Consider the following 15,378-nt stretch of genomic DNA (forward strand, 5'->3'; position numbering starts at 1 on the left):
CATGATTCATTTCACCGGTATCAGCCCACCGTTTGACATTTTCCTCTGCCAGTGACACCACTGACTGAGCGACTGCCACTTCAAATAAAACTACTTTATCTTCTTTAATTACTGTATAGATTGATTGTAGGTTACTGTGCAAGAGAAAAGTAGGTTTTTTCTTTTGAAATTTCTTCTTTATCCACACCGCGATATAATTTATTTTGTAATATTTGTTGATTAATCACAATTTCTTTATTGACGTTCTATGATTTGCCGTATATAAATATAAATTATGTAAAATATGGTATGCCCGGGTATGTCCTTAAACTACGTCCAGGACCCGGGTATGTCCTTAAACCACGTCCAAGACTACCGGTGGACGGGCAGCAGCGTCCCTCAAATTCGGTGTACTCGACTGCGATCGCCAACCCGCCTGCCAAGCGTGGCGATTATGGCATTCACCCCCCAAAAAAGGGGGAGGCCTATGTTCAACAGTGGACGTCTTATGGTTGAGATGATGATGATGAAATATAAATTGTTATCTTCATAAGATTATGTTGCATCACGTACATTATTATAAGTACCATATTATTTTATTTTAAACTTAATTTTACAAAACTAATAAGTTTTCCGATTGATAGCTATTTTGAATCCTTAAATCAATACAATTTGTTTATATTAATCTCACACGTCTGCATATTGAAGAACGCACATCCGTCATATATTTTCGGATTATCGTAGGAGGGACTAATATTAGCGACAACTATTTCAAGTCCATGCATTTATGTGGCTTAAGATTAGTCACGGTGTTTGTTTGCTTCAGATACTGGGTTGTTTGTATACTTCATTAAGAATTAAAGCTGGCTCCTTAGGCTCTCTAGTCAAAAACCATTTCCGCATTTTTAATGGGAGTCATGACGCATTCAGATATATACAATATCATGGTAAGAGCAGGAGAGATGCTGCTGGCTTGAAGTTGCGAGAGAGAGATGTCGTACGCTTTAATGTGAGGTACAAGAGAGGTATTAGATTAGAAGACAGTGCAAAGAAAAGTCTCAAAGCGGATCCTAGACTCCAAAGTAGTAGCTGAGGATGCAACGGGATAAATGCTATCGCTGAAATGGCATCAAGTTTACTAAGAGTCGTGACAAACATTACAGTAATGCTATTAATGAAGCATTAGTCACAAACGGTGTTAAAGTCATAATTTAATGGTGTTGAATTCATCGTAGTGTGCCAAAAACTATTATTCAAGATGGTTGTTGGGTTTATTGTGCAATATGTTTACGAGGGAAAATGTAAACAATAGTGTCTAAGGAGCCAAACTAAAGTGCCACAAATAATAATAATTTGACGGTAAAACGTTCAGCCCATTCAACATTACATAACTTTTTTAAATACGAATTTTATTTTTTTCTTAGCTTAAATAAATCTGACAAGCATCAATAAAATACGCATACCCATAAAATGATGTATTTATTTATACAATATTTAAAAATATACCTACATAGGTACATGGACTTTTACTGAAATGCAATTAGGTTCCGATTAATATGTCCATCAGAGAAGGGTCCTTATGCACATGATGCCTATCTAATTAGAAGTCCCCATATCGAGGAAAAAAGTAACAATGTAATTACAAATTTGACTAAAAACTCCCTACAGAGACGTGATTCAACAACATCTTGACGTTAAGACCGGACATTTTTTACATCTGTTCCAATATTGCACGCTCCAGGAAGTCTCATTAGTCATTTTACTCATTTTATCAACGAGAATCTCTTCCAAAGCCAACTCGTTAGTCTTAAATCATGACAGATGACAGTAAACGGGCGACGCTGAGCAATGAAATGTTCAGCAGTTGCCATAAACTCGTCCCGACCTTGTCCGGAATTTATATCAAGACTAGATTCTAGTCTACATGCTTTAGAAATTTGGTCTGATTTTTTAAATTTTCTTTTGTAGTAAAATAGTCCCCGTAGTCTATTTTCTGTTATGAAACCTAACCGTCAAGAATACCATACCATATGTACTCTCTAAATGGTCTTACCCTTGAATACATAATCGGATAAAATAATATTTATATAAATTTGATTTTCGGTTGGATCTCCATTTGGTCGGTCCTATTAAATACTTTGATTAAGTACTTCCGCGATCTCTGTTACTGTGTAGAAGTTTTAATAATTAATTCCCCGGCCAAAAACATTTGACCTGATCCCTTACTCATTATATTCATTCATCTGACATTCAATTTGGCAAATACCTGCGATCCACCTGCACATAGTTAATCCCCCAGAGTAATGTGCTCCGGTCCGGTCGGTTAGCTAGGGACGGGAATGTATGGCGCAACTCGTCTGTCATCGATGCCAACGGATGCATGCCAAAAGCTTGAACTTGCAGAAATCACAGCCAATTGATGGAATCAGGATTTCGTTGCGTCATTCGCTTGTCAAGGTCAATGCGAAGATATTTTTAGATTGTTGCATGTTGTGGAAAAGTAAGAAAATCTATCGTTTGGAAATAAAAAACACGCAGTATCCTACTGCTATATTATTTGCTAATTAGGTCATAAAATATAAGAAAAGCTTTTTAGCTAAATGAAACGTAAGAACAGTGATTTGCCTAAGATAGAAATTGCTAATGGTAAAAGTAGTTTTTGGCAACAAACCTATAAATTCGATAAAAAGTTGTATGCGAATTGATTCTGACATTTAATCGTTAAGGTAGCATCATGCTCCGCGATTGTTGCACCATTTAGCTGCCAAATTGGTTATTCAATACTTACGCTATAGAATTTCCAATTTAGCAAGAACCCTAAATGGCATAATAATCACGTGTGGTAACTGTATTTAAAGAAACTTTTATATATAATTTTCTCCTATGATTGAATAATATAGAGATCGTACGAGCAATATTTATCAATAAACGCTTCAAGGAATTCCTATAACACTTCCTATACTACAACGAAACGACATATGAAACGAACATAACAGTGCCAAGTGAAAGTGGACAAAACTGTCAGTGTGGTGACGATATTATAAACGATAATTTGTCAATAGGTAGTGATATAAAAACACACAAAATGGACACAGAACACGACACAGATATCATGACGAAAGAAGCACTAGGTCAGTGTTTATTCAAAAAGATGAACAATGATGATAGAGTTAGACCAAGAAAAGTCTGCAGAGATTTTGATAGCACAAACAGTGCCAATGTTATACGACATAATTTCATAGAACTTTAACGTTTAAAATAACACCTACGCTGCGTATGCTATCAAAATCTCTGCAGTTTTTTCTTGGTTTAACTTCTACGCTGTTGGTAACATTACCTATATTGACGTCGATGTAAATATTACATTTGTGTTTGTCTACACGTACTGGTTTATTATACCTATAAAATTGTTTATTGTAAATTGTTCGTGATTTGTGGTGTCTCAGTTGAAATATTTTGAAGTTCTGACATAAGTACCTGATCAAAGGTATCTAAATTTAGTACAATTATTTATATTTACCTGATTAGATCAAATACATACCTATGTTGATTTCGTGGTGAGTTCAATTTACGATAAATGATTTAAAAGCACCCAGTAGACACTTTCACATTGCTTAACTTTATATTATTGTTCATCTTAAATTAATTGGTATATGTTGGCTTGACTTAGAGCAAAATTGATGCAAAAAATTGATGTTGTATTAAGGACGCTGACCGTACTTGCATTTCTACACTTGCTTATAGTAGCTACTATACTGACTCATTTAACCACAGATCTAGAATATGAAAAATTGCTTGTCAATGATAAAAATCACTAGGAAAATCGAAATGATGTTAAAAGTTGTAGGAAGTATTGTATCCAGAATTAATATGTGATTATGTAAATCATTTGCTTTTGTAAAAACGCATTTAACCGATTTGCAAGACCGAAGTGATCCCATAAGTGTTCCGTGATTGTACAAAACACTAATATTTCAAGATATATTAAATTATCTCTTGAATCCAGATTACAGATTTTCGTATTTCCTAGTCAGCTGACCTTACACTTTGGTACATTCAAGCTAGGCTGCTACAGAGAACCAAAAGTGGTCGTGTGTTTAAAGTTGCTGCCTGTCACTTTTGCAGTCATTAAATGTACGTGAAAACTTCCCTTTTGCACACTTTATTTATCTTTAAACGTAAGCGACATTCTAGATCTGTGGATTTAACACTGTTTATTGATGTAATATTTTACCTACATCAATCTTATGGCTAATTCATTTAAGTTGTATTTGTTTGCCAATTCTCGTAAATTATGAGTTAGTTTATAGAAAGTTACTCTTCTAATCGCTTTTAATAATTGTTGCTGTAATGCAATATTATATATGTACATATAACATTAAAAGTTAATTTAAGCTATTTCGTATTTAACCTTTATTGAACAAATCAAGGGAGTACAGGTGTAATTAATGCTTTAATGCATCTTCGCAAATTTTCCCCTAACTGTGTATTATGTTTTATGACGAGTGTGTACTGTCTCTTCCGAAAATCGTTTTTTCCATACCTATTGATATTTTTGCCATTTGCATTTTTTACCATTTTACTTTTTCTCGATAGCATCCTTTTCCGAAATCATATTTAACCATTCGCATATTTTCCCATTATTTTAATTTTTCAATATCTTAATTTTCTAATAGGTTTTCTAACCATTCGCATAATTTCCCACTTTATTTTATTTTATTACAATCACGGAATAGATAGGTGCGACGACGAGCGAAGCGAGGAGGAGTGTGTTAGGTGAACTGCGAGCAAAACAGTGCGCGAAGCCGAGCGAGCGAAGCAAGCGTGCCGCGGCAGCGGCCGGCGAGCGCCAGAACCGACTAATTATATTGTACGATATTGATTTTACAAAAAGAAGTAATTTTTTAGTTAGTCTCTCGTATATTATAATCAGAATACATATCCAAATTATGCGAATAGTTAGAAAACATATTAGGAAAATAAGCTACTGGAAAATAAAATTAATGGGAAAATATGCGAATGGTTAGAAATGCTTCGGGAAAAGAATGCTATCGAGAAAAAGTAAAATGGTAAAAATTGCGAATGGCAAAAATATCAATATGGAAAAAACGACTTTCGGAAGAGACAGTACACACTCTTTATGACGTTATAACTTTAATTTGTTCTAAATGTTTAGATAAAAAGTTTTAAACAATGTTTCCTATTTAACATTGATTAACATTTTTGTTTCAAGCATACTTATGTTAGTACTAAGAATTTAGCATATTTATAATTTTACTGCACCAGAAACACTTATATTTAAACTTTTACAAATATATTATAACTACTATAAAATATATTATAAATATATATTAAAACTTTTACAAATACAACAAGCTTTACATCCAAGAAAACGCCTTAGCTTATTAATATAACTCAATGTCCCGATTTTAACGTAAAAGGTCCAATGCCACTAACCTGATCAAATTTAGCCTTATGTTGTTATCCGACTATCTCATCCAACCCTAAACTACTGTTTGACTATTCAAGATGATACCCGCTACTGTGTCTCAGACAGAGGCGTAACTAGGGGGGGGTTGGAGGGGGCAAGTGCCCCGGGCGCCGTCCAAGGGGGGGGCGCCAAAATGGGCAAAAGACTACCTCTCATCCTGGTAATCTGGCCCACAGCTCAGAAAAGCAAAGAGAAAGCCGATCTTTTAGGTACTCTTTTTTGCCTAGAACTCGACCTTAAAAGACGACGGTAGCGCCCTACCGCCCACCATCCTTCAGTGCGAATACTCTATGCCAGAAACTTCTATCAAGCAGAGGGATATTCGGTAGGAGTTGCTATGCTTTCATTTTATAAGGCGAGCGGGCCGAGTGCTTCAGAGAGTTCAGAGCTGTGTTCCGTGTTAGCGCGTCTTTTCCCTCAGGGGTCTCCTGTCGGGAAGTTACCATTTTATGGACAGTCCAAGAGACTACCTATGCAAATGGATCCCTAGCCCTTTGTCCGGCAGGCGCATATATATGAGCCGTAGTAGACGGAACCTACTCCAATAGCTGCTGCTGCATATCTGTGACATGTTGTCTATCGGACGACAGTAGGTACGGGGATTCCTATATAGGCTGGTTAAAAATAACTACATTCCCGTTGCCAGGGAGGTTTTGGGATTATACTGAGCAACTTTTACTACGGGACCAACCCCGAAATCTCAAAAAAAAAGTTTACCCTCCCATAGAAAATGGACCAACCAAAATGTATGAACCAGCCAAATTTTTTTTTCGCGACTGAGGGGTTGGTCCCATAGTAAAAGTTGCTCATTATAATCCCAGAACCTCCCTGGCAACGGGAATACAGTTATTTTTTAGCCACCCTGTATACAGGATGTTCTCTACCGCTCGTAGGTAAGTACAATGAGCTGTTGTCTGAAGAATTGTTTGACATGCTGCCTAGTTGCCAACGGTGACAGCTTGCCATCACTGCACCGCTCGCCGTATTAGGATAGGCAGAGTGTTTATCCTCACACCCTAGAGGCCTAGAACCTAAATGGTCGCGTACTGTGCGGTTTAAGAGGAATTCCTTCCACAGTGGTCGGGAGGAAATTTGTCGAAAAAAGGGAGCTCATTCCACAATAAATTGATTAAGTTCCTTTTTCTCGAGAGGCTACAGTATGGAGATCTCCAAAAAAGTGCATAAGTTTTAAAATGGTCGGCAACGCGCTTGTAACTCTTTTGGAGTGTAGACGTCCATATGATGCGGTGACCACTTACCATCAGGTGGGTCGTAAACATGTTACCCACCGATGTCACAGAATAAATAATAGTACTAGGTACAGAAGACTCACTCTCTAACAAAACGCGTCTGTCACGATCAGCGCAGATATGGCCGCTAGGTGGCGACAGCGCCACGCGCGGCTTATGGCAAACCCCAAAATTGGGGTCGAACGGATGGACTTTTAACTGCCTGTAGCAAAGCGACAACATCGCGGAGTGAGCCACGCCTGCCGATGTATTAAAAAAACACATATACACTGTATTGTCTAAATTAAAAGTAAATTTTAGTTAAAAAAAAAGTAACCCTTTTGTAGTTCATTTCGTTTGTGTGGGGGGGGGGGGGCGCAAATTTGGTGCCTGCCCCTGGCGCCATATCCTCTAGCTACGCCTCTGGTCTCAGACAAACATGACCCAGCTCAAGTAACATTGTTAGGTGGGCGTTTTCAGAAATAAATATCAAAAACCCGATTCTCACAGATCCCGGTGTTTTTGGGTTCTTTCAACTCAGAATCACTAGCATATTCAATTATGATGATAAAATAAAATGTCCCAAAAATTTGTATGAAAATTGTAGGTACATTCCACTACGTCAACACATACAAGTGAAAATTTTTTTCATACTAAAACGTGACGTAATGGAATGGACATTTTGGGACATCTTTTTTTAATGGTGGGATGGAGAATGCTGTCGATTCTGAGTAGAATGAGCCCAAGAACGTCCAGATGTGAAAGAATCAGGTTTTCAATATTTATTTCTGAAAACGCCCAGGTACTTGTTACATTTGGTTTGACCTAATTGTGAACGCTTTGGTTATGCATATAACCCATGTTGCCGCTGGTCCTATCTAAGCTAGGCAAGAACTACTATACCACTCACTGAGTTGTCTGCCGCGTTATCCATTCTGATCTGCTTGCCTCCAGTAATGTTCAACTAGTCTGCTGGTTTATCTGATGGCGACTGTACAAGTCAGATAAACCAGCGTGACCAAGGTTCTATTCAATATCTGAACACGCCTCTATTGCCTCTATATTTTGAGCACCTCGACCGCTTCGATATATCTGATGACTGTAGAAACTAACCTTCCATGAGCCATGTTGCGGCGCTGGTGCTGCAGCTACGCCTTAGAGGGCTCACGAGCAGTTTCCCTAAGAGTAACAACTTATAATCACCTGGCTCGCATAATCCACCCTTCCTTACTCACTAACTTCCAAATTATGTATGTTGTGTTAACTAAGCTTTTCCCTCCTAACGGTGACAAATAACTAATTTCCGAATTGTGTATTTTGTGCTAACTAAGCATTTCCCACCTAACGGTGCTAAACATCACGCAGAATTCGGGGAGTGGGTGAGCCGCGTAGCGGTGCCGACGCTGCTGCGACGCCGCAGACGGCTCAGCGAGCGGTGGGCGCGGGCGAGGACGCTTCAAGACAACATGGACGTAAGTACTCTTTGATTAATAACTAATTAAAACGTCTTAACAGGCAGGACGGGGTAGTGGACATCCACCAAATCGCTGGGTGGACACTGTAAAGGCCTGCCAGGGATCTACACAGGCGCCTATTATTAGGGAGGCGGAAAATCGTGCAGAATAGAGAGAATTGGTGCACATAATAATGACCTCAGGTGGTCGCGACCCTCAGTCATGAGGAATCGAGGAGGAAGAAGGAGAACTTAATAAGCCTATATTCAATTATGATACGAACTTTGGCGCTTGCGTTACTTTTCTTCCAACAGTTAATTAATATTCATCGAGACCATTTTATTCGTAACGCCGTAACAAACCCAAACACAATAAGTTGCGTTGCCGCCACATTCGGTTTCCATCATCAGATCAGCTCGATAATACCATAATATTATAGGCACTGGTCCCACCGCGAGCTAGTAAGCTAAGAGCTATCGGCTATAAACACGAACAAAAGATAAGCACTCCCGTGTAAATAAAAAAGACACGGCGATATTTATAGCTCACCGGTGGGCGAATAACTATAAATATCGCCGTGTCTCTTTTATTTACACGGGAGTGCTTATCTTTTGTTCGTGTTTATAGCCGATAGCTCATAGCTTACTAGCTCGCGGTGGGACCAGTGCCATATTGTCAGTATGTGAAGTTACAGCTTAATCGAATGATGTGAAGAGATTTCAATTTGTAGATGAGAGGAACAAATAGAACAGCCGATCAATAAACAACATTTATTCGAAAAGCCCTTCTTTACGCTTCCAGTGCAAACAATCAGTTATATGATTTCGCAACGATTTCTTGTTTTACAGTTATTGAGACCCATTCCGAGTCGTTATTGATGCAAAGGGCATCAATAACGACTCGGAATGGGTTCATCACCTTTTTCCTTTTTAGAGGAAATGATGCGAAATATATGCATTTGGGAGGGGAGGGATTCTGATTTAACCGGAGTTTCGTTTGAAGGACGGGATTTTCCAGATAGATGGCGATAGTTTCGATTTGTTCTCCAACCAAATGGGCAAGCAAAGCTTTGCTTAAATATGATGAATCTTTTTGACAAGCAAAGCAAATATTATGTTCTTTATAATTCCAGATCATTTTAACCCTCTACCTAAACTAAACTGGTATTTGGTGTGAACTATGCGAGGTAACTCTATGTAAAATTCGCTCCTACTCATTAAGAAGGAGTAAAAGAGTGAATAAACGCAATTTAAAAAATCGAAAATTTTAAAAGAATAAATGTTTGTATACTTTAAAGAAAATGGCAAACGGTTTATTACTTTTAATAGTGATTCTTCTCTTTTGTGTCGTGATTCTTAGCACAGGTTCGTTAACCTTTAACTGCGTATAAAATATTACTTGCCAACAAATATTCGTTAAACTTCTGAAATAACAGTTTAGCTGTCAAAACATATTGTATTGCGATTCAGCCTGAATACCGCGATGTCTGCCAATTTTTCGCGTTAAATCTGCCAATGATACAAATTATATTGGGGTTTCAATAACTGTTTTAAACGTTAACTCAATAAAACATTTATACCACGAAATCATGATAGTATTGATAGTATAAATAAATAAAACTTGAGGTGTTATAAATATATTTCTTTGATGTATATATTTTTTTCTTAAGTCGTAGGTACCTAATCCAACTAATCTTATAAATAACATGACTACTACTTAGTATAATTGTTTTTTTTTTTCCTTCATTCTCAACGGGTTTCGACTTCGAGCAACACGGAAGGGAGGCGGCATTCGCACTATTTCCCCTCTGCCGAGGTACAAGATTAGCGCGTCAATCTAATCTACCGCGGGTAATCAAACTAGTTGCACTTGGATTTTTCACTAGACCGAGTCCAGACGCGCGCGTGAACACTGCTGCACAAAAATGCCTGTTTGCTCGGTTTTTTGTTATAAAAAGAGGTCGGGGACATCAAATTTACAAAAAGAAAGTGTTACATTTCACATGTAATATTTTTTTTTACATATCATACGTTTAATTACATTTAAATACAATTATTATATTTTAGTCACAAGTAATTGTTGGATTTATCGATTTTGCTCGCTCAGTACAAATTGCGGATCGGACGAGCGACAAATCCGACTTCTCATCTCTCAGAATACAATGACATACTTCAACGAAAATGTGTTAGTGTGCGTGTTGTGACACTAGTCACTCGTCCGTACACAAAAAGAGATCGAGGTTTGCAAGATTTGTCTTTGACGTGTGTCATTTTCTATGTATTTGTGTCGTCATTACAGAGGGCCTACCGCGAACCACGTTCGACGTGTTGCCTCCCTGTCACACTTACGTATGAATTTACAAGTGCTATAGAGAGGCAACTTGTCGAACGTGGTTCGCGGTAGGGCCTCTGATTGGATTTTGTATGTAAGTGTGTGAGAAGTGCGACTGTGTGCACCTTCCCCCCGCGAAAAATGGCAGAAAGATTTGTACGGTGAGATATCGCTTGGGCCCCTCCCTTCCGACGTGTCGGAAGCCGGTGTTGCTCGAAGGGTTTCGATGAATTTGGCACACAGACAGTTCATAACTAACACAAGGACATAAATAATCCCGAAATTCATGCCCTTCGAAGATGTACTCATATTAGGCGTTGTAATTTTTTACGAGAGTACAAATGGGTAAGGAGATTATTTAGTTAGACGGATTACATCGCGTATAATTACTTTAAAATACATCCCGAGCTTTCGAACCCTCTACAGCGTTCATGGTCAACGGGTGACTTGGGAAAAATATATTCACCTCTGTCAAAATTACACCTCACCAACAATCCTCAATTGTCACCTCTTGAGTTGCAGGCGTCCATAGGTTTCGGAGACTGCTTACCATCAGGCGGGCCGTATGCTTGTTTGCCACCGACGTAGTATCAAAAAGATATAACGTTCAAAACCACCCACATATTAATAAATTAATTTATTGCTTAGTGTGGGTTGGGTGGGTTTATACAGAAATATTGAACAAAAATTATACATTTTAAGGCCCGTTATTCAAACATGCAAAAAAGGGCCCTAAAGCTAGTTATTACAACTATTGTCAGTCACTATGTCAACACCGTTGTAACACTATGGTCTCACAGTCCTATGTTTTGCTCGTTCCTATATTCCCTCACATGATTCATGCAACTGTAGTTGCGAGCTGTCACCCTTATTTTCACATAATAATAGAGGTCACTGAAAAATATCAATCAGATCAGTGTATATACTGAACCCCAAGCTAATGGTAAAGAAAAGCCATTTTTCTTGTTACAGTTAAACTGAATATGACAATATTATCAAAGTTTTTTCTATGTATTTTTTTTTAATTTAAATTACATTTTTCTCTGCTATGCTACTGCATAATTATTAATTAATATCAACATTGAATGTCGCATATTCCTACTTTTCTTGTCTCATACAACAATTGAATCACAATGTTGCTACAGCAAATTTATTGCTAACCACTCGTCTCCGCTGCTACATTGATTGCCAAACTGAATTACATTAGAATTATTCATAGTTGAACCTATTTAAAAATAGGCCGGGAGAGAGTTTTCAATTTAACGCCATCTAGTGGCGACATTCCGAACTGCTCCGAGCTAACAAGCTAGCTGGGTAAACGCACGCCGTAGAGATTCTGATTTAAACGGAGTTTCGGTTGAAGTACAGGATTTTCCAGATAGATGGCGATAGTTTCGATTTCAGCTGTGAAAGCTGAAGCCGATGATTTGATTTATCCCTAGCCTCGTGAGACCTAGGGCAATTTATAATTCAAAACTCGAATTTAATTTGTACTTGTACCAGTACACCGGGACTTACGAGGTCTGTACAGTCAAGTAAAAATATGTGTATATGCACACATATTTTACCTACACAAAAATATGTAAACTGATAATCTTACACAGATCATCCTAGCCCTAATCTAAGAAAGGTTATACCTTACTGTATAGATAAAGAGTATCCGTATAAAGTGTGGACCATTCATTTTCTGTCTCAGTGCAAGTGTTATACGTCATAATTTTCATAGAAGTTTGATGTTTTTAAATAACGCTGGCACTGCGTATGCTATCCAAATCGTTGCAGACGTTTTTTGGTCTAACTCTAGATGTTAAGTAGGTACTTCAATGTTTATGTCAATTTTCTTATTATTTTAAAATGTCGTTTTAAAATGAATGTGCTATTTAAATTGTATGGCGGCGGCTAGGTTCATGTTCATAACATGCAACGGAAACCTTGCAAATTCTAGTAAAATTGTCGCTACGATTAAACCCGTTTGCGAATAATTTGAAAATTGGAGCGGACATAATTCCCGGTTTGCCGTTTGTAATGCAGACTTATGTTTCCTGTTCGGAGCTTGTTTATTGCCAGTAAATAAAACGGATTTACTGGAAAACTAGTTTTGCGGACTTATGGGGACGAGAAAATGAATTGGTGCTTTACATTTGGGTCATTTTCAGTTTTGCCACAATATTTGTATTTAGTAATTTATCTAAGGCCTGAGTTACACTTGTAAGTTTTACTTACGTAAGTAGGGACACGGCTATACTACAGAATGAGAGATGAATATCGTTATCTCATTCTAACAAATAGCTTTGTCCCTACTTACGTAAGTAAAACTTACAAGTGTAACTCAGGCCTAACGATAACCTTGTTTAAAATGCAATAAAAACACAAATGGTAATTGTTTGACCGTTAATTTTAAAAACCTAATTTTACAGTCACGTGCAATAATATCTGACACGATCTTATTTGTAGAGCCATAAGAGCGTGTCACATATTTTTGCGTTCGTCGAAGAGTGACATATTATTGCAGGTGACTACCTATAGGTATACATAACAACGTCATTTTTGTTGACTTAAGATTAAGACCATCACCAAAAAGCGTCTCATACTAAATGCGTAATCCGTATCATACTATGTAGTAATGCCATACAACTTTAAACATACATTTTCTTTTGGTGCTGTCTCGTAACTCGAACCATCACACTCATCAGGCTTAATGGGTAAATTTCGGAACTTTCTCATGTTTTTGTATTGGAATCGAAAGTCTCCATACATTTCCATAGTGAAAGCTTCCTCGATTTCTTGTGAAATTCTCCTGAAATTTCCTACAACTTTTCCTAGAAATTTTCCTCAACTGCTGAATATCATTCTGATGTCAGTGTAGGTACGAATTGGCCTGAAAGTTAAGTGTATTGATGTACAGAACAGACTCCTTGGCGCGCTATAACCATTCGCCCCGTGGGTTCGGTTATTTCCGCTGCACTTATGCCGGCTGACGGATGCGCCGCTTTTGCGCCATGCGTGTGGTGGCTATTTCAGTTTTGAACCAGGTTCAAGAATAGATGTAACATTAGTTTAAACTCTGCTCCAGGTAGATTTCATTTAAAAAATACACCAAACATCGTTAAGCACAAAAATCGTGCCTATGTCGCTGTAAAGTCAACCAATTTGATTCATAATCATAGGCCACTATAGACCATGTCATAATGGATCAATTTGATCTTCGACGACAGAACTTGAGTAATGTATTTTATGTATCTAGTAGTTAAAGCGACATGGTTCTGTAATCAAATTGGTTGACTACAGTTACGTACATTACTATGCGGTAATTCTGATTGTCAAAAGTTTGTGTTTAATAATAAAATTGACAGAAACTATATGTCGTCTCATGGGGCCATCTAGTTTTGATGTCAAACTCGGGCACGATTAATTATTTATTACTTAACTTTTGTGCTGAAAATAAATTTTGTTAGTATTATTCCGCATAGATTTTATTTCCAAACAAATTGTTTTTTTAGTTATACGTTTAAATAAATACCAATAGCCCTAATAAATTACCGTTTGTCTAATTTTTTGCTCATGTATTAAAACTCAGGATGGATTTAAAGAAAGCTTTGACCCCAAACTGTCCTAATTTGTACATTCGTAACATCGTAACACTCGCCAAACGGTGGCATCATAAACTACAAAATACCATCGACACATTTAACTATTTGTAAACCTTATTACAAAGAGATAAGAAATACCTTTGGTCAGTTAAAAATGTTGCTGTTTACTGTTAGCCAAAGGTACAAAAAGGAATGCCACCAGACGTAGGCGGAATTAAATAATGTGAGACGTATCTATTTGGAGACACATTCCTTTGGCTTAGGTATTTCGGGGTAATGGTTATCAAATAGTTTTACTAGGAAACGTTAGAGCGATGAACAGCTTTATTTACAGACAAATCAGAGTTTTTATCCAGTATAATTGCTCTATTGTATTATATTTTATGAAGTCGGTTAAAAAGGAAAAGGAATAGGGATAAGAAATTTAAGGTAAAAACAATGAAATTACGAGTATATTGCGGTAGACCCGTTTGTATAATTAAATATGTGTACAAAATGCGAGAGTTTAAAGTGCTCTATTATATTGTGTAGCTATCAAAACGTTGTCTAATAACTTTGCCTTTCTTGGTACAGTCGCCATCAGATATATCGGAGCAGCCGAGTTGCTCAAAATATCAGAGCACGCACTCTAGCGCCTTGCCGAACCCAAACCAAAGTACGATTAATATTTATCAATACCTAAGCATTTTTTGACAAGCTATGTTAATCTTCTGACGATGAAGCTATAGTTTTGTTAAGATGTAGCAAATCGCTTACATTTTTCTACACCACTGAAATGTCCGAAATTTTGTGATTTATTGAAGAGCTTTATGAACGATGAAATAATTTTTAATCATTTATTGACCGGGTAAACCTGGAGTTACCGTGGTGACCAGTATAATTTGACACCGGATTAACGGGTTAACCCCGGGTTAGTGGGAGGGTGCAGGTGGCGCTAAGTTGTCGACGTAAAGGTAAATTTTGTGATATTGGGCCATGTCGTAAACGAAACACTTAAAAATTTCAAATCTCGAAAAAGTCGAAAATGAACAACTAATTATAAATCACCTGGAAAATTTTAAGAGTTAGTTTTAGAACAGCAACTCTTTTAACTGTAGGTATAATACCTTATGTCCTTGCAATAAAGTTCACAAATCGGCAGTAGGAATATATTGAGGATAAGATACGTCACGTCACCTCTTTCACCAGATGGATATCATTCACGTTCACAGCGAGACTTAGACGTTTTTCCGAGAATCTTATAATTATCGGTTTTGAACCGACCATGAACCAGTTACAGAATACGTCTAAGCTCTCGTTGGCTC

The 15,378-nt window shown here is 37.4% G+C and overlaps 1 protein-coding gene across 3 annotated transcripts in view; it reads left to right on the forward strand.

The window, feature by feature from the left end:
* LOC134679803 (uncharacterized) overlaps positions 1 to 15,378 on the forward strand; it is a 130,498-nt gene that overhangs the window by 81,907 nt on the left and 33,213 nt on the right. For all 3 annotated transcript variants that reach the window (XM_063538693.1, XM_063538694.1, XM_063538695.1), the window contains one exon: positions 8,065 to 8,171. The gene's annotated coding sequence lies outside the window, so the exon portion shown is untranslated. The remainder of the gene's footprint in view (positions 1 to 8,064; positions 8,172 to 15,378) is intronic.

The sequence above is a fragment of the Cydia fagiglandana genome, chromosome 3 (genome assembly GCF_963556715.1).
Source record: "Cydia fagiglandana chromosome 3, ilCydFagi1.1, whole genome shotgun sequence".
NCBI classification, from domain to species: domain Eukaryota; kingdom Metazoa; phylum Arthropoda; class Insecta; order Lepidoptera; family Tortricidae; genus Cydia; species Cydia fagiglandana.